This window comes from Equus przewalskii, chromosome 15, assembly GCF_037783145.1.
Source record: "Equus przewalskii isolate Varuska chromosome 15, EquPr2, whole genome shotgun sequence".
Lineage (NCBI taxonomy): Eukaryota > Metazoa > Chordata > Mammalia > Perissodactyla > Equidae > Equus > Equus przewalskii.
This window is the reverse complement of record NC_091845.1, coordinates 51235822-51259820: the sequence shown is the minus strand read 5'-3', so window position 1 is coordinate 51259820 and position 23999 is coordinate 51235822.

Genomic DNA, 23999 nt, shown 5'->3' with positions numbered 1-23999 from the left:
TCTGTCACTGGATAAAGAAAATGTGATTGATATATATATATATATATATATATATATATATATATATATATATATACCTATATATGATGGAGTATTATTCAGCCATAAAAAAGAATGAATCTTTCCATTTGCAACAATGTAGATGAAACTTGAGGAATTATACTAAGTGAAATGTCAGACAGAAAAACGTAAATACTGTATCATCCCACTTATATGTGGAATCTAAAAAAAAAGTGAGCTCTTGGATATCGAGAACATATTGCTGGTTGCCTGGGGTGGGTGTGGGGGGTAAGTGAAGTGCACTTACTAATGGAGTCAAAAGGTACAAATTTCTAGTTATAAATTGAATGTCACAGTGACATAATCCTAATTAATGCTTCCCCTTCCCCCCATTAAAAGTCACTGTGCAGAAGCTGCTCACCCCTGAGGCTCAGACAGATATTAATGACCAGGTTCTGGCCCAATGGCTGTGCAGGGACAGGGCCACTGGAGGCCAGAATTAGAGAGTGAACTGCGCATGCTTCGGTTGCAAGTCTATGGAATTCCAGGAAGCCAAAAGGCTAGGACAGAAACTTAGGCTTCTGGTGTAGGCTTCTGGGGACCCAGCGCAATATCTGCCAAGGTCCAAGTCTGCAGCAAGTCAAAAGCACGAGTCCATTGCACATCCTGGGGTCCATTTTTTCCCTCTGGGCAGCACTCAGAAGCAGCGAGGGGCCTAGAAGTCGTCCCAGGAGACCATAGCAGCCTGTTCCTCCAGGCTGTTCGTTGAAGAAAAGCCTCAAGCAATTGCTCTCTCTTTCTAGAAATGTAAATGGGTTCAGTCACTATGGAAAACAGTATGGAGGTTCCTCAAAAAATTAAAAATAGAGCTATCACATGACCCAGAAATTGCACTTCTGGGTATATATCCAAAGGGAATGAAGACAGAATTTCAAGGAGATATCTGCACCCCCGTGTTCATTGCAAAATTATTCACAATAGCCAAGATATGAAAACAACCGAGTATCTGCCTGTGGATGAATGCATAAAGATGTTGTGGAATATTTACACAGTAGAAAATTGTTCGGCCATGGAAAAGAAGGAAATCTTGCCATTTGCAACAACGTGGATGGAACTTGAGGTCATTATGCTAAGTGTGGTAAGTCAGAAAAAGAAATACTGTATTGATATAACAAATACGTGGAATCTGAAAAAAAGGGAACTGGTAAAAACAGAGGGTTGAATGATAATTACAAGAGGATGAGGGGTCGGGGAATTGGGAATATGCTGCTTAAGGACACAAATTTGGAACTAGTGGATAAATGAGTCCTGGAGATCTAATACACTGCATTGTGACTATGCACGACAATACTGTGTTATAAACTTCAAAGCTGCAAAGAGACTAGAGCTGAATCGTTCCCACCACAAAAATGAAATGATAATTATGTGAAGTGATAAAGGTGTTAGCTAACACTACAGCGGTAATCATATTGCAATGATTAATGGTATCAAATCAACATGTACATCTTAAAACTACACAATCTTCCGTGTCAATTATATCTCAGTAAAGTTTAAAAAATTTAAAAAGATATGTATAGATCACTTATCATGCATCACAAACTACATTCAGCTCATTCTCAATACTTTGGTACCAAAGTTGAACTTGCCTCCTAAGGCTTTTACCACCTGGAAATCAAAAGATTTGGATATTTACTCTACCCTGACCTGTAACCAGCTGTGGAAACTAAGATAAGTTGTTGTGTTTCATTAGCTCTCTGTCTATCAGCATTGTATTAGTCAAGGTTCTCCAGAGAAACAGAACCAATAAGAGATATAGATATATAGAGATATGGATATAGATATAGATATCGATGTAAGGGAATTTTTATTATGGGATTAGGCTTACTTATTTATGGAAGCTGAGAAGTCCCGCAGCACACTGTCTATAAGCTGGAGCATCAAGAAACTGGTGGTATAATTCAGTCCTTGTCTGAAGGCCTGAGAATCGGGAGAGTGTTGGCATAAGTCTCAGAGTCCAAAGCCCTGAGAACCAGAAGCTCCTATGTCTAAGGACAGAAGATGGATGTCCCAGCTCCAGAAGACAGAGACAGAGAAGTTTCCCCACTTCTTCCTTTTTGTTCTATTCCGGTCCTCAATAGATGGGACAATGCCCACTCTCACTGGTGAGAGTAATCTTCTTTACTCAGTTTACTGATTCAAAGGCTTCTGGAAATCCTCACAGATAAACCCAGAAATAATGTTTCCCAGTTATCTGGGCATGCCTTAGCCTAGTCAAATTGATACATAAAATTAACCATCAAAGCATTTTTTTTAAAGTATAATATCTAATACAGTAAAATTCACCCTTTCTAGTGTCTAGTTCTCTGAGATTGACAAATGTAAACAGATGTGTGGCCCACATCTCAATTAAGATGAAGAAAAGTTCCATTACTCATCTTCCAAATTCTCACATTGCCTTTCGGAGTCCATTCTTCCCCCCCCAACCCCAGTCTCTGGGAACCACTCAACTGTTTTCTGTCCCTATGTTTCTACCTTTGCAAGAATGGCATAGAAATGGTATTATACAGAATCAGACTGTCAGTAATCTTTTGTGTCTGGCTTCTTCCTCTTAGCCTAATGGATTTGAGAATCATCCAGGGTGTCTCATGTATCAACAGTTCTTTCCATTTTATTGCTTGGTAGTATTCCGTTTGCCTACAACCAGTAATATATGAGAGTTCCTGCTGAAATTCATTCCCACCGGTAGTTGGAATTATCGATTTATTTTTTTCTTTTTCTTTTAGTCATTCTAATAGATGTCTAGAGGTTGCTTATTCTGGTTTTAATTTGCCTTTCTCTAATGACTAATGACATTGAACATTTTTTCATGTCCTTATTTGTCACTTATATATCAGCTTTGGTGAAGTTTTTGTTCATGGGTTTCACTCATTTAAAAAATTGGTTTTGTTTTCCTATTATTGTGTTTTGAAAATTCTTTCTACACTAGACTCAAGCCCTTTTTCATGTATGTAATTTGCAAACTTTTTTTCCCAATATATGTCCTGTCTTTCTTCTCTTAACAGCATCTTTTGAAGAGTAGCTGTTCCTAATTTTACTGAAGCTCAGTGTATTAATTTGTCTTTTATGCACCTCACTTTTGCATTATATCTGTGAAATCTTTGTTCAACTCAAGGTTAAAAAGATTTTCTCCTACGGTTTTTCTAAAAGTTATATAGTTTTAGGTTTAGGTTTATGATCCGTTTTGAATTAATTCTTGTATAAGGTATGATGCATGGATTGAGATTCATTCTTTTGGCTTATGGATATTCATTTATTCCAGCACCATTTGTTGAAAAGACTACCATTTCTCCATTGAACTGCCTTTGCACTTTAGCAGAAAATGAACTGACCATCTATATGGCTCTATTTCTGGACTCTCTATTTGTTCCATTGATATATAGGCCAGCATTTTAATGGAATAAATATATTAGAAAAAGAAATGAAAGAAGGAAAAGAAAGGAAAGGAAAGAGAAGAAAAAATATAAGTATGTATCACTCCTGGTAAGGGCAAATATTGTTTCATGAAACTTCTTGTTCAGTTAAATTTGTTGGTAAGTGTGTATGTGCGTGTGTGTGTGTTTATTGAATCATCATGTATAATACTTTGGTGGTATCAGTTACAAATGTGAAAATATTGAACTAGATGCCTCTTTCTGCCCGCCTTTAAGATCTGTATGATCTATACCTGAGTGGTATGAACTCATCTGATTCTTCCATCTCACCTGTAAATACACTGCACACTGTTGCATGAAACAGCGAAACAACTGAAATGATGGAAATGACAAGATTCTAAGAATATTGGAGATAGTAGAAATGGGTGATGTGTTCAACTAGGACCATATACTCATTTAGAAAATCCTGCTCGTGTTTTACCTGTATGCCCTTAGGAAAATTAGTCTCATCCATTTTGTTTGCCTTCTGCGTTATAGATAGATAGTTAGCTAGATAGATAGGTAGACAGGTATATAGATACATAGATAGATACACAGATACGTAGATACATAGATAGTTTCTCTCCCAATTCTACTTTTGTTCTCTGCAACGCTTCATGATGGTGGCAATGTCTTTCGCCTTTCCGCCAACATATGCTGACTTTATATCTGGGAATAGGCCCATTTAGAAAAAAAAATTTTTTCTTACAGCCCTTAAAGATATATATGCCAATATGATTATGTTCTTACCAATGGGATTTAAGCAGAAGCATCATGTGGCAGATTTAGGGAGCTTTTTAATTTAACTTTTCTTTTCCCTGAATGAAGTACTGTCATACACACTATGCCCTTCTTCATTCCTTCCTTTTTAATCTTTTCTAGTAATTGGAATGAGCATGCAATCTTCTAAATTTGAAGATGAAGCCCCCACCCCCCAATGCTGAAAGGAGCCTGAGTTGCTGAGAATTTTAGAGTGAAGCTGTCACTCCAACTGTAGGCAGCATAACACTGTTCATTTAGGAAGGAAAGCTCAACTCAATCTTGTTTTGTTGTCACTTTAGGTTTTTATGTTATTTACAATGACATACTCATCATCTCTTCTACAGTATTCCCAATTCCCCCTCACCACTGTTCTTGAGTCCGTTGTTTTCCCCACCTTTGTAAATCATAAGACCACATTGCTATTGGTTTAGACCAATGAAACTTGAGTCCTCTATAACTCTTCTCTTTCTGTCTCCTTATCCGATCTATTCACAAATCCTGTCTGTTCTTCCTTTACAGCAGTTACAGAAATCTCCTTCTCATCATTTGAACCTGGTCTGAGCCATCATCATCTCTCCTGTGGATTGTTACGGTTACCCCACAGCTGGTCTCCCTGTTTCCACCCTTGCTCCCCTTCATACGATTCTCATCAGAACAACTGGAGGGAGGCTGTTTGAAATAAGTTATATCACTTCACCCTCTGCTCAAACCCTGCCAGTGGTTCCTGTCTCACTCAGTAAAATCCAGAGTCCTTATGATGTCCTTCAAGGCACAGTTTTTCTGACTCCTGGTATTTCTCTATCTCTCTGTTCTCCCTTATTATCTGATTTCTACCCACCCTGGCCTGCATGCTGTTTTCTCTGCCAGATGGCCTCTTATCCCAGATAATTTTATGGCTCACTCCTTCCCTTCATTCAGGTCTCTGCTCAAACGTAAACTCATCTGAGAGGAGGTTTTTTCCACTTATATAAAATATTACCCCTTCCAATACTTTGTCTCTCATTCTTTGCTTCGTAATCTTCACAACACTTAACCTCACAGACATTAGCACTTTAAATTTGTCTGTTGACTCTCTTCCTTCACAGACACCAGGGCTTTGTTTTGTTCACTGATATATCTACAGCACCTAGAACAGTGCTTGGCACATATATATATATATATGGGATCCTCTCAAAAACATATTAGTTGAATGAATGAATAAGTGGATGAAAAGAAGAGAAATGTATACTTTTGAGTCATGACTCAAAATTAACTTATCTCTTGTCCTCGCTTTTCTCCTCTCTCACATGGGCATAATAATATCTACCTGAGGGTGTTGGTGTGAGGAATAAGTGAAATTTTCCTCATAAAAAATGTCCACACAAGGACCTTTACAAAGATGGATTCAATGAAAGTTTGGTAAACCACTGAATGTTGAAAAAATGTAACCAAAGTTATCTAATGATCTTGAGAGAAAGTATCTTGCAAGATTTTCCAGGCTAATGACATGTGTAAATTCAGATAATCCTCAAGCATTAAATAGAATTTACAATGCCTTAATTCAATACTCCAAAGCATTAAACATCCATGATTAAGAAATATCTGTGTTTTATGACTTGTAAAATGAATGGTACTTATTATAAATCTGGAACATTCGGCTGGAGGCTCTGGAGCCTTTGTGGCATTTGGCTAACCCCCTGAGAGCAATCTTGGTAGAGAGAGATTGACACTTTCCAATGAGTACCTTGTCCCCTGGGAAAGGCTGCTACAGTTTTTAACAAGCAGAGAGAGTCCTTTTATTGCTCTGTTCACATGGAACATGCCTCCCTTGAGAGTGCAGTAAGATCACACCTGAATTCCCTTTCCACCAGAATAATCCTCAGGCAAATTAAGTTGGAAACCTTCCTTTTATCCCTGTCATACTTGTCAGTCTTCATCTCCTCTGATGGACTCTTCTTCCTCTCTTCCTTGTCTGGGCTCTTCTAGTCTTCCTGTCCTGTGTCCTTTGCATTGTCTACTCTGCTTCATCCCAAGACTTTGCATTGTGCTCAAAGACACCCAATTTTCCTCCTTAATATCTTGAAATTTCTCTTCTCCTTCTGGCATTGGCATATAATTTTTTCTCTAATGAGGACATTCGTCCCCTGAAGTTATCTCAGGCTTGTGCTGCTCATGCTTTTGTACTTCATATGTCCTAGGCTCTGGAGCTAGGTTGGAATTTCTCATCACTTCTATGCTCTAGGACTTTCTGCAATAATGGAAGTATTCTATGTCCATTCTATCCAACATGGTAGCCACTAGTTATATGTGGGTATGGAACACTTGAAAAGTGTTTAGTGTAACTTAGGAAACAACTTTTTCTTTTCCTTTATTGATTTAAATTAAATAGTCCAATGTGACTAGTGTTTGCAATAATGGACATCGAGAGACTTTTTCTTCTATTCTCAAGTAAAAGGATACTTTTGATTCTAGAGTTACCACCCTGTACCTTTCACCCTCTGACTAATTCAGCTAATCAGTTGAATTGATCAATTAAATTCTTTGTCTCCTGGTTTGCTGTCTTGTATTCCTTTCTGACCCCATTACTCTGGGTAACTTCAATTCACACACATGTAACATCTGTTCAACCCCTGATGCCCCAATTATTAATATTCTTACATTTAATATAATTTACTCTACCCTATAGGTTTCTCACACCTGAAATATTAAATTCAAACCATATCACCTTCTGACCACCATGCTACATAGCCGAGAGGAGAAAGGTTAGATAATGTCCTTGTTTGCCTCTCAGATGGTCCATGTACTAGAAAGTGCTCTCTGGTGCTTCAGTTTAGGTTTAAGAGCTCTTCCCTACTATGTATCCCACCCACATGGTCGATAACATTGTAACACTTAATACTATTCCAACACAATACATTATAGCACTTAACAGCACTTAACTATAACTACCTCTCCACTTCTCAATCTTCCTATTAGAACATATGGGAAAAAACTTTCTCATTCACGCTACTACATGGCAATCAGATGGTAGCAGACACAGAGAAGACTGTCAATAAATAAGTGAATGAATAAGTGGACTCATTTTATTTGCTAATGGGATGAGTCAGAATACTTTATAAGCAGATCCCTGACAACTGCTCCAGACTCATAGATTTAGAGCTGTCACAGAGTTCTTAACTCAAATTTCACGGGTTTTGTTAAAGAAAATTTACACTTTTAGATTTTCTTGGCTGATTTTTTGTTTGATCGGTTATTTTTTTGCAAACCAATTTATGGAGGTATCGTTGGTATACAAAAAGCTGTAAATATTTAATGTATACAACTTGATGAGTTGGGAGATAAGTATATACCGTGAAACCATCACCACAATCAATGTCATAAACATATCTATCACCACCAAAAGTTTCACCTGTCTTTATTTTTTTGTATATATGATAACACTTAATATAAGATCTACCCTTTTAGCAAATTTTTAAGTATACAATACAGTATTGTTAACTACGGGCTCTATGCTGTGCAGTAGATCCCCAGGACTTATTCACCTCGTATAACTGAAACTTTGTACTCTCTGACCAAAACATTCTCATTTCCCCCCTCCCTAGCCTCTGGTAACCATCATTCTACTCTATGCTTCTATGACTTTGGCTATTTTAGATTCCTCATATAAGTGGGATCATTAAGTATTTGTTCTTCTGTGACTGGCTTATTTCACTTAACATAATGTCCTCTAGGTTCATTCATGTTGTCACAAATGGTAGGATTTCCTTCTTTTTTAAGGCTGAATGATACTCCACTGTATGTAAATACCATATTTTCTTTATCTATTCACCAATTGATGAATTTGGGTTGCTTCTATTTCTTGGATTTATGAATAATACTGCAATGAACATTGGGGTGCAGGTAACTCTTTGAGATAGTGTTTTCATTTCCTTCAAACATATACCCAGAAGTGGGACTGCTGGGTTGTATGGTAGTTCTATTTTTAAAACTTGGAAGAACCACCATACTATTTCTCATAGTGGCTGTACCAGTTTATATTCTCGTGAACAGTTTACAAGTTTTCCCTTTTCTCCACATCCCCATCAGCACTTGATATCATTTGTTTTTTTGATAATAACCATCTTAACAGATGTGAGGTAATATCTCATTGTGGTTTTGGTTTGCATTTCCCTAATGATTGGTGGTATTGAGCACTGTTTCATATACATACCTGTTGATCATTTGTATGTCTCCTTTGAAGAAATATATATTCAGGTCCTTTGCCCAGTTTTTAACAGGTTGTTATTATTATTATTATTATTTTTGCTTTGAGCTATATGCATTTCTTATATATTTTGGATATTAACCACTTATCAGACATACAGTTTGCAAATATTTTCTTGCATTCCATAGGTTACCTTGTTTCTTTTGCTGTGTAGAAGTTTTTTAGTTTTATATAATCCCATTTGTCTATTTATGTTTTTATTGCCTTTGCTTTTGGTCTCATATTCCAAAATATTGCTGTTCTAATGGATTGTCTTTGCTTAATCAAGCACAGTGGAACCATGTCTCATTCTTACCAGGAATTTGATATGGTTTCTGTGAATGAATGCAAAACACAATTTCAGATAACAGTTACAACATCTCTCTCCAATCTCTCTACTTTTATGATATTAACAGGTTACAGTTGGTGTTTTCTTTATTTTTCTGAAAGAATAAAAATACAGAGGGCCGGCCCGGTGGCTCAGTGGTCAAGTTCACACATTCTGCTTCTTGGCTGCCCGGGGTTTGCCGGTTCGGATCCCAGGTGCGGGCATGGTAAGCGATGCTGTGGTAGATGTCCCACATATAAAATAGAGGAAGATGGGCACAGATGTTAGCTCAGGGCCAGTCTTCCTCAGCAAAAAGAGGAAGATTGGCAGTAGTTAGCTCAGGGCTAATCTTCCTCCAAAAAAAAAAAAAAATACATACTCATGTAAGTCTTGAGTTCTGTGGGACCAAGGCAGGCACTTACTGCTCCTTTGAATATCAGCTCTCCCTTCTGGTACCTTATGGGTAATGTGATCTGAAGTTCTATGGAAGAAGGCTATGGTTTAAATTATTTTAACACAGAAATCTTTCAAGTATCTTTGGGAGAAGGATGAAATCTTTGCCAGCTCTAAGAGATTTTTAAGAAATTTTGAAAATTACTTTTGTTCTCTATGCTTCATTATTATTATATTTTTAAAGGAAATACAATGGTCTGACTCCCATCTTAACCCCACTGTTTTGAAATACCATCTTTGTCAAACAATAGGAATAACCAATTATAACAACCTAGGATTCCAAAGGTTTCTTTTGGAAAAACCTCTGTTAAAAGCTCTGGGTAACTTATCTAAATTAAGAGTCACATCAACACGTAAGGTAGATATGAACATAAGCGTGCTGCTGATGTGGAAGCTGAAGCACAGAGAGCTTAAGTAGCTCTATCAATAATAGAAAAATTATACATTTTGGTTATGAATTCCTTCAACTTAGTTCCAGTGCCCATGCTATTAACTACTGAGCAGTATTGTCCTGTTCCTGCAATCTTCTATATACACTACATGAGTGTCAGATATCTTTTTTCTCGAGTGCAAATATTACATTGTTTTAATCACCATAGATTTATAGATTATGAAGCTATAGAACATCTGGCAAGGCAAGTCTTCTCTCAGTGTTGTTTATTTTTTTTTAAATACTGTTCTATGTTAGGTATTACTGAGTAATTGTATATTATGCAGCTACACATTTAGAATCAGAGGATGAGACTCCATCATATATCCCATAAGGATCCTTATTACAATTATATTGAATGTGCGAATTGTTTTAAATAAAATGCTCTTGTATATAATTTTGAATATCCATATATAGCAATATTGTATGTCTCATTAAGATATCTTATATGCCTTTCGCAAGGTTTTATACTCTTTTATTTATCTATTTTTATTGAGGTAACTGATTTATAACATTATATAAAATTCCATGTGTACTATATTGTTATATTTTGACTTCTGTATAGACTATATCACGTTCACCACCAAAAGTCTAGTTGCCATCTGTCACTGTACAAATGTTCCATTTACCTCTTTTGACCTCCTCCCACACCCCTTCCCCTCTGGTAACCACCAGTCTGTTGTCTGTATACTTTTTTTATTTAGATCTTTAATATTTACTAATAGCTATATTTCAAAGGTAGTATTTTTGCTATTTTGAATGACATTATTTTTCTGTTGATTGAAAAGAACTCAATACTTAAAAAATATATTATTGATGGATTTTGTGAAGACTTGATTTTTTAACTTTCAATTTTGAAATAATTTTAGATTTAAAGAAATTGGGCCAATATGGTATAGGGATATCCCATATACCTTTCACCCAGCTTCACTTAAAGTGAACATCTTGCATATTCATGGTACAATGAAAGAAACTAGGAAATTAACATCAGTGCAAATATTATCAACCAAACTAAAGATTTTGTTTGGGTTTCACCCATTATTAAGGTCCTTTTTTTTATTCTAGGAATCTGTAACACTTGTCCTTGTTTGTCTTTCATAACTTTGACTCTTTTTTTTCTCCAGGAAGATCAGCCCTGAGCTAACTACTGCCAATCCTCCTCTTTTTGCTGAGGAAGATTGGCCCTGAGCTAACATCCAAGCCCATCTTCCTCTACTGTATATGTGGGATGCCTACTATCACGGCTTTTGCCAAGCAGTGCCATGTCTGTACCCGGGATCTGATCTGGCAAACCCCAGGCCACTGAGAAGCAGAATGTGCACACTTAACGGCTGAGCCACTGGGCCGGCCCCTGACATTTTTGAAGAATACTGGACAGTGATTTAGTAGAATGTCCCTCAGTTGAGGTTTACCTGATAATTTCTTATGATTAGATGGAGACTACGTCTTTTTAAAGAATACCACAGAAGTGATGTGTCCTTTTTAATATACTATATCATGTTGCCTGTTATCAATATATTTTAATACTAACGGTATTACTCCTATCACTTGGTAAAGGTGATGTTGGCTGGGTGTCTCCACTGAAAATTTTCTATTTTCCCCTTTGTAAGTAATAAATATCTTAGGGGATATACTTAGAGGCTATGCACATCTTCTGGTTCTCCTCAAACTTTGGCCCACTAATTTTACCATCCATCATTAGATCTTGCCTGTAGCAATCATTAGCAGAGAATCCTACTTGTAATTTTCTTATTCCATCATTCCTTCTAAACTTGGAATTCTTTAAGGAAGAGCTGTCTCTCTCCTTTATTTATTTAATTGTTTATTATTTATTTATTTCTTCAAGTGTTTATATCCATTTGGACTGATAAATATTAATTTTATTCAATGGTTTTTAATTCAATACTACCATTATTTATTTTGTTGCTCAGAGCTTTCCTGTTTTGTCTCTTGGGAATGCTTTCTTGTTGGCTCCTGTGCCATTTTTTCCAGATCTCCATCCTTTCTTTGAGCATTTCCTTACTTTCTGGCAGCACAAGATGTTCCAGGAGCCCTGCCTTTTCTCAGACGAGCTCTCGTTTTGATTTTCATGTATTGATATTAAATTCTAGTTTAAAATTCTAGTTCAAAATTTAAATATTAAATTCTAGTTTGGTTTAAAAAAAGTTTGGCAGGATATTTTCTGTCCTGAAGTATGTTGTAAAATGTTTTCCTAAATATTTTTCACCTTAGTCACAGGTTTACCACAATATTTCTCTATTTCCTTTTCATAGGTAATCTAAGAAGATTAATGTGATTTTTTAATGACCTAGATCACATAGCTGGGGAATGGCAAAAACTTGGGCTTGATCCAGTTCTTCTGGTTCCAATATCCATGTTCTCTGTCCATACCACCGAGTCTATCATAGTAGGAGACCTGTAGCATCTGCTTATCACAGAGTGTTAAGCACTGAAGGCTCTGTTCTTTTTGAATCATGGTGTTTACAGCTTCTGTAGTTGCCTGAAAGCTCCCACTAGGCAGACCTGACACTACATTCACCCTGTCCAAGGTCATACACCTGGTGTCTGGTAACAACGAGATTCACACTTAGGTTCACTTTGCTTTAAACACTACCTTACCCTGCCATCCCTGAACCACGAGCCATCTGAGGAGATGTTAAATTTCAAAACTTTTCTGGTGAAAAATATTAGACAATGGGTATTTAAAAGCTTGGATTTTTCTGTATACTTTGATCAGTCAATAAATTCAAGGAATTACTTGAGGAAATATGAATAACACAACCTTTGCTTAAATTATGGAATAAGGACGTATCCTATTTGTCTGTGGCTGCATATGATCCTCTTAATTTCAAAATAATAGCAATATAACAGGGGGCCAGTCCATGGCTGAGTGGTTAGTTTTGCATGCTCTGCTTCAGTAGCCCAAGGTTCACTGGTTCTGATCCTGGGTGTGGACCTACACACTGCTCATCAAGACAGGCTGTGATGGCATCCCACATAGAAGAACTAGAATGACCTACAAATAGGATATACAGCTATGTACTGGGGCTTTGGGGAGGAAAAAAATAGTAATATAAGATAGTTCAATTCAAGAGTTATGAACAAGAAGATAAACACACACATACAAATCAATTGTGGTTATTATTTTCTGAATCTTCGATTTTTCATGTCCTGATAAGTGTGACTATTTTGCAGGGACAGTACTTGAACTTGGTACTGTCAAGCCACATAGGATATAGGTCTCTGTAGGAATTTCACAGAAATGGCTCCAAATAGGAGAAACTAATCCCTTCTATAACTTGTCAAATCTGAGAGAAATACAACATTCTAATGTACTTCAACAGCAGCACGAGCTTTGGAGCATGAAATTTGCCATAGATTTCACAAATGACTGAATATTTTTTATTTTAGTTTCCTCATCATTGAACTAGTTTCAATGATATCTACCCATGAAGGTATTTGTTAAGGATTAAGTTATATACTATGGGTAAAGCCGTCAGCACACCACCTAGCATGGATGAATAGCTCTGTTAATGGTGGGAGTAGCTGGTGGCCTTATCATTATCATTATGAACATCATGCCATTACTAATGTTAAGATTGATTATAGCCTCCCATATGTGTGCCTGTTTTCAGTCTAGAATTTGGATATTTTTTCCCTTTTTGTAAAACAGGTTTAGCTGACCTGGTGCAGCTACATTCAGAGATCCCCACAAGTGCTTTGCTAAGACCTAGATTGGCAGCTATGATGCCAGCAATGATTGAAGAAAGGACAAGAACCCACTTCACTCAGCAACGCTTTATAACACAGTCTCAGAGAGGACAATTTACTACCCCACGACAGCTTTATTATTACAGTTTTCATCTCAACAGGCAGAATAAATACAGCCTGCATAAGAAGTGTTCCAGATAGGCCAGCAAGTAGTACGCTGACTTCTGACACAGGAAACACTGCTGGTATGAATGTAACACTGTCATGTTTGTCTTGTGCTTTGGAAAACTAGCTAGAATAATGAATATAAAGCTGTCTTGTAGAGAGGCTAATCATCTGTTAAAGTATATTCATATGAAGGAATCTTTTTTCCATTCTCTAGATCTTTTCTGTTTCTTTGTCATATAAAGATTCAGATTATAGATTAATTGTTCTTTATATTAACGTACATGTGACTTCTGGATGAGATTAGAAAACATGCTGATGTTTGCCTTAAGATATTTATATAAAAATCGTTTACAGCTTTCTCTTTCATTTTTGAAACACTAAGGTAAACCTTATATTGAAGAAAAAGTTAAAACAAAAAAATCAAAATTATCCTTATCCCAGCCTAATTTGCTCACATCCTTAATTCCATACTGATGATATAATCCTAGAATTAAAGTTGCTGATTTTAGGGGTATGCACTCTGGACGTGGCTATAAGATATCAGTTACCCGATTCATCTTTGAGCTCTGAGCTTGGTCCACCTGAGTTCACATTCTGCCTTCTTACCAGCCGTGTAACTTAGATGAATTATTGAACTTCTCTGTGCTCATTCATTCAACAGATATTTATTGAGCTTCAGCTATGGGCACTATTCTAAGTTGTGGGGATGCAATATTCTACTGAAGAGATAAAGTCTACCCAAATAGTGCATATATATAGTAAAGGGAAGAAATCAACAAATTATATAGAAATGTATGCCAGATGGTGTATCATAGGGTTCTGCAGAGAGACAGAACCAATAGGACTTGTATGTGTGTGTATTTATATATAAATATATATATATAGAGAGAGAAATAGAGAGAGAGACAAAGAGGTTTATTTTAAGGAATTTGCTCATGTGATTGTGGAAGCTTGTGAGTCCAAAATCCGCAGAGTAAGCTGGAAGGTTGAAGACCCAGGGAAGAATTATGTTGCAGCTTGAGTCCAAAGGCAATCAAGCCAATAGAATTCCTTCTTTTTCAGGGGGAAAGTCAGTCTTTTTCATAAGGCTTTCAACTGAATGGATGAGGCCCACCCACACTATGGAAGGTAATCTACTTTACTCAAAGTCTAATGACTTAAGCATTTTATCTAAATAATTTTATCTAAATAATGCTTTCAACATGTTTGACCAAAATGTCTGGGTACTGTGGCCTAGCCAAGTTGATAGGTAAAATTAACCATCACAAGTCCACCCCTTGTCAACTTGGCACCCATATACATCTCCTTAAACCACACTTAATCTCTAAGAAAATAAGAGAGTTATATTTCCACCGAACATCATGTAACTATACTGCATATGACAAAAAAGGCATTAACCCTTTCCCAGGAGAGGGCACAAAGCCCTTGGGTGATGTTCATTCTTTTCCTTGGTATCCTGTAACTTAAATACTATAATATGAAGTCAGTACATATCATCTTACATAATAATGAGATAAGAGAGGGAAGAAAACAAAGGTATCTCCTTAAAGCGCACACACACGTATTCAAAACAAAATAAGGAAGAAATACCCGTGACAATTACAGTCTTCACTTCTGTAACTGGTCTCATGGTTGTAGCTGGCATTAATAACTACCATCTTCCACTACCATTTCACATTCCATTTGCCCTCAGCAAGCACCTCAGCTGGTTGTAGCTCTCTACTTGGTGAAGAAAAAATTAAAACAAAAAAAGTTAAAAGTATCCTTATCCCAGCCTAGTTTGCTCGACATGCTTGATTCCATACTGAGGATATAATCCTAGAATTAAAGTCGCTGATTTTAGGGAATGCAGTCTTCATTCCTGAGGAGTTTGGCCCATGAGAAGTTCTGCCTGAATTGAGTTGTAGTTTTCCTTTGACTTTAATCACAGGGCATGGCAATACTAAGAAAGATGCCCTAAGGGATCTCGTACATTCCAGACATACCATTTCTTACTTCCATTATGGAGTTGCAGTCCAATTTTCCCTTGGTAATTGAGATGTATCACCCTAGTCAGTACAGTAACTCCCTTCTGTGTCTGTTGAATCAGAGGCATGAGGATCCTAAAGTAGCCAGATGGTTATGTTAAACACCAGTTCAATAGAATCATTGTTTCTCCTGGCAGAATTCGTCCTTCCTTTGGAACTAACCTCTAGGCTACCAGAATATAAATTTGTGGTGACAGGAAGCAAAAATTTTGCTAGTGGATTACTTAAGGTAATAGACAGTGACGCCATTTCCATTTCTACTCCTTGATTACTGAACCGGTGGATCCTGGCTATGACAGAAATAGCCTCATATATTGGATGCAGATGAAGCATATACAGCCTTCTGGAAAACTTGACCCAGCCGTTGCCCAAGGTATTACCACCTAGCTGGCATTCTAACTGAGTCTTCAAAAAGCCATTCCACTCTTCTATCAAGCCAACTGCTTTAGGATGGTGGGGAACATGGGAACACTAGTGAGTTCTGTGAATATGAGCCCACTGCTACACTTCCTTGCTGTGAAGTGGTTTCCTTGATCATCAATAGTGCTATGTGGAATATCACAATGGTGGATAGGCATTCTGTAAGTTCACTGATGGTAGTTTTGGCAGAAGCATTGTTTTCAAGGAAGGCAAGTCCATATCCAGAGTAAGTGTCTATTCCAGTAAGAACAAAATGCTGCCTTTTCCATGATGGAAGTTGTCCACCAGGCTACTAGATTCACCAGGTAGCTAGTGATTACCCCAGGGAATGGTGCCATATCAGACACTCATTGTTGGTTTCTGCTGTTGGGGGTTGGGCACTCAGCAGTGGCTTTAACTAAGCTGGCCTTACTGAGTAGAAGTCCATATTGCTGAGCCTGTTCATCGCCTCCATCCCTTCTGCACAGGCCAAAGAGGCAAGCTGAATGTGGACCTACATCAAATGACTGCATACTTTAAGTCTTTGACTGTGGGACTAATGTCTACAGCTCCTCCAAGAATATGGTGTTGCTTTTAGTTTACTACTTTCCTAAGTAGAAGCAATTCTAGAGGCTTCCACTTGGCCTTTCCCATCATAATAGCCCTTATTCTATAGTATGGACGGTAATCTGCTTTACTCAAATCTACTGGCTTAAATGTTAATTTCTTCTAAAATATACTTCCATAGAAACATCTAGAGCAGTATTTGACTAACTATCTGAGTACCACGGCCTAACCAAATTGACACAAAAACTTAACCATCACGTGATGAAACAAAATAAGTCCTCTTTATAATTTTGTTTAAGCTAAGGCAAAAACAATGTCAATGTACCACCCACAAAATACCAAGCATCTCCTTTCTTGGCCAAAATGAATGACTATTTCTTCTTTACCAAGTAGAACTTGAGCCATGTTCCCCTCTCTATAGCTAAGATTTGTTGAGATATCCAGTCGTTGAATTGCTCCTGTTTTCTGAAAGTATCCCATCTAGAAAAAAACAAAACGCTTGCTTAGATCCTCCCCCAGATTACCCAACCAATGTTTAACTCCTAGGTTCTAATACCCATTTACTGAACTATCACATGATTCCCCACGGTACATGTTCAATCTCTGCCTGGAGTAGTACACCTACCTTGTTCAATTGTCAATGTGGCCCTGATGGCCATTCTCTGGCTGTAAGGTATTAACATGGGTAGTACTATCAAATAGGAGCACACATTTGGTGGCACAAAAGTAAAAGATGTATTAGGGTGTAGTCTATGTTTTCCAAATAGTGCAGTCTGTTCAAGAGAGCGTAACATAGGAGTGGTGAGATAAGGCTAGTGAAGAGAGTGGGCTTAGTATTCCATGCCTATTTTATTCCAAATAAAAGGGAGCCAGACAGGATTTTAACAAGCGAGAGAATCAGATTTTAGAAATATCATTCTAGAAGTGTGAGGATGCCTGATGTTAGTTACTTTCCATCTATATTAGGTTGGCCACGTCAGAGCTGGTTACCATATATGAAGAATGGAAGTCATCCCTTCAGATTTTATAGAGAGCAGCTGAACCCAGTCAGCAATCTGCGCCCCATTAAGTCCATATGCATGAAATTCAGACCATGAGGAAGAGAATGGGGCAATGTGAACTGATTGTATGAGCATATTTCTTCTTCCAGAGAGTGAAAACTGGATCAATTCAAAAAAACATATCCAGGGGCTGGCCCCATGGCCGAGTGGTTAAGTCTGTGCACGCCACTTGGTGGTTGGGGTTTCAGATGCTGGACACTGACCTAGCACTACTCATCAAGCCATGCTGAAGCACCATCCCACATAGCAGAACTAGAAGGACCTACAACTAGAATATGCAGCTATGCACTGGGGGACTTTGAGGAGAAGAAGAAGGAGGAGGAGGAGAAGAAAAGATTGGCAATAGATGTTAGCTCAGGGCCAATCTTAAGAAAAAAAAAACTCATATCCATACAGCCTATAAGAATGGAATATCAAGTTATCAGAGGAAAGGGGACGTTAGAACAATAGATCTTGTTTTAAACAAAGAAACTGAATTTCCAAAAATCAAGAGTATGAGGTCACTAGGAATATTTTTCTTAATTTCTTTTCAAATTCTAGACCTTACACTTGATCTCAATCTCTGCAAATGGTCTTGCTCTTTCATCAAATTCTCTTTTCTTCCAATTGAGTACGGTTGGTTTCTTCACTACATCCCTGTTGTTTTAGGAATTAGCTCTGAATATGTCTCTGACTTCATTGTTTTTGTACCTCCTTTTGTACTCTGAACAATCATTTATTCCCCATCCCTTTTCTCCTGAAGTTTTTGTATGCTCCCATCTGAAATGATAGAACCAGCTAAGTGGTCATGGAAGAGTGTAACTACTATTACTCAGCAATTTTTATGGCCATTTTTATGGCCAAGAGAAAGTCCTTAGGTGTGAAGGACAATCCTGGAAAACAGTGTAGCAGTAATTATCACAATAATAACTTATGATTATTGAATGACATTATCACAATAATAACTTACGATTATTGAATGACATTATCACAATAATAACATGATTATTGAATGACATTAACACGATTAGATTGGTTTTAAATGCTTTGCATTAAATGTTCCAACAATTACAGCTATCAATATATTTTCTGAGAGTATGATTTTATTTTTATGTTTTAGTGCTAAGGAACTTAGAGTCTTAATATTAAAAAATCAAAAGTTGCATAAGAACCAGTTAAACTTTAAGTAAAATTCCATTGCGATAAAATTTTGCTCTATCAATCCTGAAACATCAATGAAGTAACACTAATTTTAAAATATGGTACAAAGGACAATCATGTACAATTACTGGGTTATCTACCAGAGGTATAAAAAAGGGATGGGTGAGGTGGAAAAGAGAAACAATAGAAAATTAAGTCATATGTGCCAATTTAAAGGTAAAAGAACATACTTTGAAGGACATAGAAGTTAATCATGCCATTCTGGCTACCTTATATTTCAGGAAGAACTTGTATTGGAGATAAAAGATTGTTCAGATTCCCAGATTTACTGATGAAAACTAGAGGACTATGGGGCTGGCCTGGTGGCATAGTGGTTAAGTTCATGCGCTCCACTTTGGCAGCCCAGGGTTTTGCAGGCTCAGATCCCCGGTGCAGACCTACACACTGCTCATCAAGCCGTGCTCTGGTGGCATCCCATATACAAAGCAGAGGAAGATTGGCATGGATGTTAGCTCAGGGGCAGACCTACACACTGCTCATCAAGCCGTGCTCTGGTGGCATCCCATATACAAAGCAGAGGAAGATTGGCATGGATGTTAGCTCAGGGCCAATCTTCCTCACAGATACAAACACACACAAACAACTGGGGGACCACAGGCAAATTATTTAACATCTCTGTGACTGAGTCTTGTCATTAGGAAAATAGGGTAATAAAGGTAACTACTTCACAGAATTGTTGTCACATTTTCAATTAGAAAATGTGTGTGACGATACCCTGTTGAATGAGAAGCACCAGCTAAATGATACTGTTGTTTCTAATATTAGTGCAATTAAGTGGGTATTATTAAGGAAATTTATTAAGCTATTCAGCCCCAAGAGTTGTCAAATATACTAAGTAAACAAGGCGCTGCTTAGTAAAAAGAAGGCCAGTCTCTATTTCCACTACTGATGGATCCAGAAAATAACTCCTCAAAACCATTAAATTTAAAAACAATTGTCATATATAATTATTTCAAAAATTAGCAAGTAGATTTAAATATATTCTTTTTAATATATATTATATATGTATATTTCTATGTGTGTGTATAAGTGGATTGCATAAATATTTGAAAAAGTTGAAGCAGTGAAAAAGTTGGTATATACATATATACATATATTTGGAATAGGAAAGGTGACTTAGGGAAATATCATTTAAATCACAAAAATGAATAATTTAATAGTATAATTAAAGGACAATGCAACATAACTTTATTCCAGAGTCATGGACTTTCTCTCAGAAATGCAAGGATGGAACAGTATTAGGAAATCTATGAATAAAATTTACCAGATAAATGGATTGAAGGAGAAAAATTGCATGAATATATATTATATATTCTAAAAAGACATTTGAAGTGACAACATCTACTCTTAATAAAATTTATAATATGGATGTTTCCTTAGCATGAAGAATGTGGCCATTGGGAAACATTAATTCTTAATAAAGTCAGATGACCAAAAAACTGTTCTAGAGGTCTTATCCAATAGAAATAGATAAAAGAAAGAAATGGTCAGTGTAGGCACTGGAAAAGAATATTTATCATGATCACAATTTTCAGATGACTTAAATGTTTTCAAATGGAGTGAACCAACAAACTCTTACAAATGACAGAAAATATAGAAATGTGGCTGAGTAAGAAATTAATATATGTTAAAGTTTTATATTTAACAGATATATACAGAAGAACATATTTTGAAACAGTAACAAATAGATAAAATATCTAGCAATAAATTTGCTATACCAAGAAAAGCTGTATTAAAAATATGTAAAATCTCTAAGAAGAAAAACCTTAAAATCTACCATGGGGTACAAAAGAAAACATAAACAAATGGAAATGTACACCATGATACGAAGAATAAATATCATAAAGAGACCAATTCTAAGTTAAAAATTACCATAAAATCCATAAAAATTGTGAACTTGTGTTTTTAGAAGTTGGTATGGAAAAAACAAAACTAACAGGCATTTTATCAGAGCCTAACCTCCTGAGATTTTTATCAGAGACTTAGGGAAGGAAACTAGCCCAATCCAGCCTGCTCTAGCCACCCTGTCCTGTCTAAATGGGAGGAAAATAGACTGAGAAAAGCTGGTGGAGTTCACAGTCCAGGGGCATAGGCTCACCTAAAGACTGAGAGCTGATCATAGGACTATAGAATTTCACCCTCTCCTTAACATTACAGCTTTAAAGACCTATTTACCACAATTCCTTTTAAGCATTACAACGTGTCCACCTTTCATCAAAGAATTAACAAGGCATACTGCAAGACAAACAACTCAATTTGAAGAGACTGAACAAGCATCAGAACCAGATTCAGATACGGCAGAGATGTTGGAACTATGAACTGCAAAATTTCTAGACTAGAAATAGAAGAAAACCAAGATGACTTTGGGTATGGAGATGACTTGTTAGACAAAACTCTAAAGCCATGATCCATGAAAGAAATAATGGATAAGGTGGACTTCATTAAAATTCTGTGAAAGACAATGGCTCTGTGAAGAGAATATGAAGACAAACCACAGACTGGGAGAAAGTATTTGCAAAATACATATCTGATAAAGGACTGTTATCCAAAATATACAAAGTATTCTTAAAACTCAACAATAGTAAAACAAACAACTCAATTACAAAATGGACCAAAGACCTTAATAAACACTTTATCAAAGAATATATAGAGATGGCCAAAAAAATGTATGAAAAGATGCTCCAAATCCTACGTCATCAGGGAATACAAATTCAAACAATAGTGAGATACCACTACGTATCTATTAGAATGGCCATAACCCAGAGCAATGGCAACACCAAATGCTGGTGAGGTTGTGAAGCAACAGGAACTCTCATTCATTGTTGGTGGAAGGGCAAAACAGTACAGCCACTTTGGAAGACAGTTTGGCAGTTTCTCACAAAACTAAACATATTCTTATCATATGATACAGGAATTGTGCTCCTTAGTATTTACTCAAAGTAATTGAAACTTATGTCCACACAAAAACCTGCACGGAAATGTTTATAGAAACTTTATTCATATTTGGAAGCAACCAAGATGACGTTTATTAGGCGAATGGATAGACTATAGTACATCCAGACAATGGAGTACAATTCAGTGTTAAAAAAGAAATGGGTTATTAAGCCATGAAAAGACACGGAGGAAACTTAAAGGCATATTACTAAGTGAAAGAAACCAATTTGAAAAGGTTACATGTTAGACGATTCCAACTATATGACATTCTGAAAAAGGTAAAACTGTGGAGACAGTAAAACGATCAGTAGTCACTAGAGATTGGGGGTAGGAGGAAGGATGAATATGCAGAGCACAGAGGATTTTTAGGGCAGTCAAAATACTCTGTAAGATACTATAATGACAGACACATGCTGTTATACATTTATCCAAACCCACAGAATGTACACCACCAAAAGTGAACGCTAGTGTAAACTGTGGACTGTGTATGATCATGATGTGTCAATGTAGGTTCATCAGTTGTAACAAATTTACCATTCTAGTGGGATATGTTGATAATATGGAAGGCTATGCATTTTTAGGGACAAGGGATATTTGGGAAATCTCTGTATCTTCCTCTCAATTTTGTTTAAACTGCTATAAAATGATAAAATATTTTTAAAATGTACAGTAATAATGGAGGGCTTGCTATTTCAGATGTAGACTTTATAAAATGCCAAATAGTAAAAGAGAAGTTTACTAAAGCATGAATTGCAGATTAATGGGATCAACTAGAAATTCAAGAAATATATACAAATATAGAAATTTAGAGTATAAGTAATGATATAAATCTGTTAAGTTATTCAATAACAATAAAGTTTTGATGTGAAGAATTTAAAAAATGATATTTGGATATCATACTTTATACCAATATAAATATCTGACGAATGAAATATTTATATATAAAAAGTAATTCTAAAAGTGGTCGAAAGAAACATAGGAGAAATATTTTTATTATTTAAAGTAGGAATGACCTACTAAAATATGGAGAACAAAACAGAAGCTTAAAAGTAATAGAATGATAATCACAGAATATGAGAAATGAGAGTTTAAAGAATCTAAAAGATTCTGATAACAGTTATTGCCTATAGAGAAGGGAAATGATTGGCTAGGTGAATTTTATTTAGTGTACATGTATTAATTACTAAAAAAAATAAGCTGATAGAAAAGTCTATCCAAGAAAAAGAACATGACCAGAGATTTATAATGAAGAGTTTGAACATAGTTTCAGAGTAAAGATGAATCACACATTACACAAAATGTTACAGAAATTATAAAAAAGGAGGGAAGACTCCCCAAATTTACTATAAGGTGAGTGTGTTGCCTTGATGCAAATTCGGAGAAGAAAAGATGAGAAAGGTATACAGACCAATCACACTCACAAATAACATTAGCTAACAAAATCCAGTACAGAGGATTAATTCAATAATAAAAGGATAGTTTAATACTTAAAATCAACCTTCCAAAAAATGTAATTCAACATGTTCATTAAAGGGAAGGATCTTATGATCACATCATTGGATGTAGGAAATGTTCAATAAGATTCAACTTATATTTTTGATTTAAAAGTATCTTAGAAAACCAGGAAAATAGAGGAATCATCTACTATAAAACATTTTTCTACTATTCCAGTTATTTATAATGAAAGATAGAAACAATAAATGATACTGCTGTATCCATATCTCCTCAACGTTTTACTAGAGATCTTAGCCAATAAAATAGGACAAGAAAAATAAATGCCTTTTAACAAAAATGCCATTAATTGCAAAAATATTATTATTTTGTGATGTCTGCAGATAAACAGTTTTATTATGGTCTTGCATAAAAGATACAGATGCAGCTAAACACCTACAATATCTAATTAGAAATAAAAATCTAAAAGAATTTATATTAGAAAGTGTATATATATATATATATATATATAGCAAATAAGAGTATGTTTTTCAAAAAATTTTAAAGAATTTTATAGAGAAAATAAAATATTTAAGGGCCATGAATAACACTTAAATGGGTGGAGATATGCATTCCATCTATGTATAGAAAGACTCAATGTTATAAAGATGATTTAATCCAAATTAATATATGAATGATGTATCATTTTAATCATATTCCCCCAGCAATTGTTTATGGAAGCAGACTAGATAGTCTTAGGAGGTAAATCACTAAGCAGCAGGTCTGTAATTCATTCTCCTTTCACTGGGGGATGTCAAGTAAAAGAAAGAGTTAAA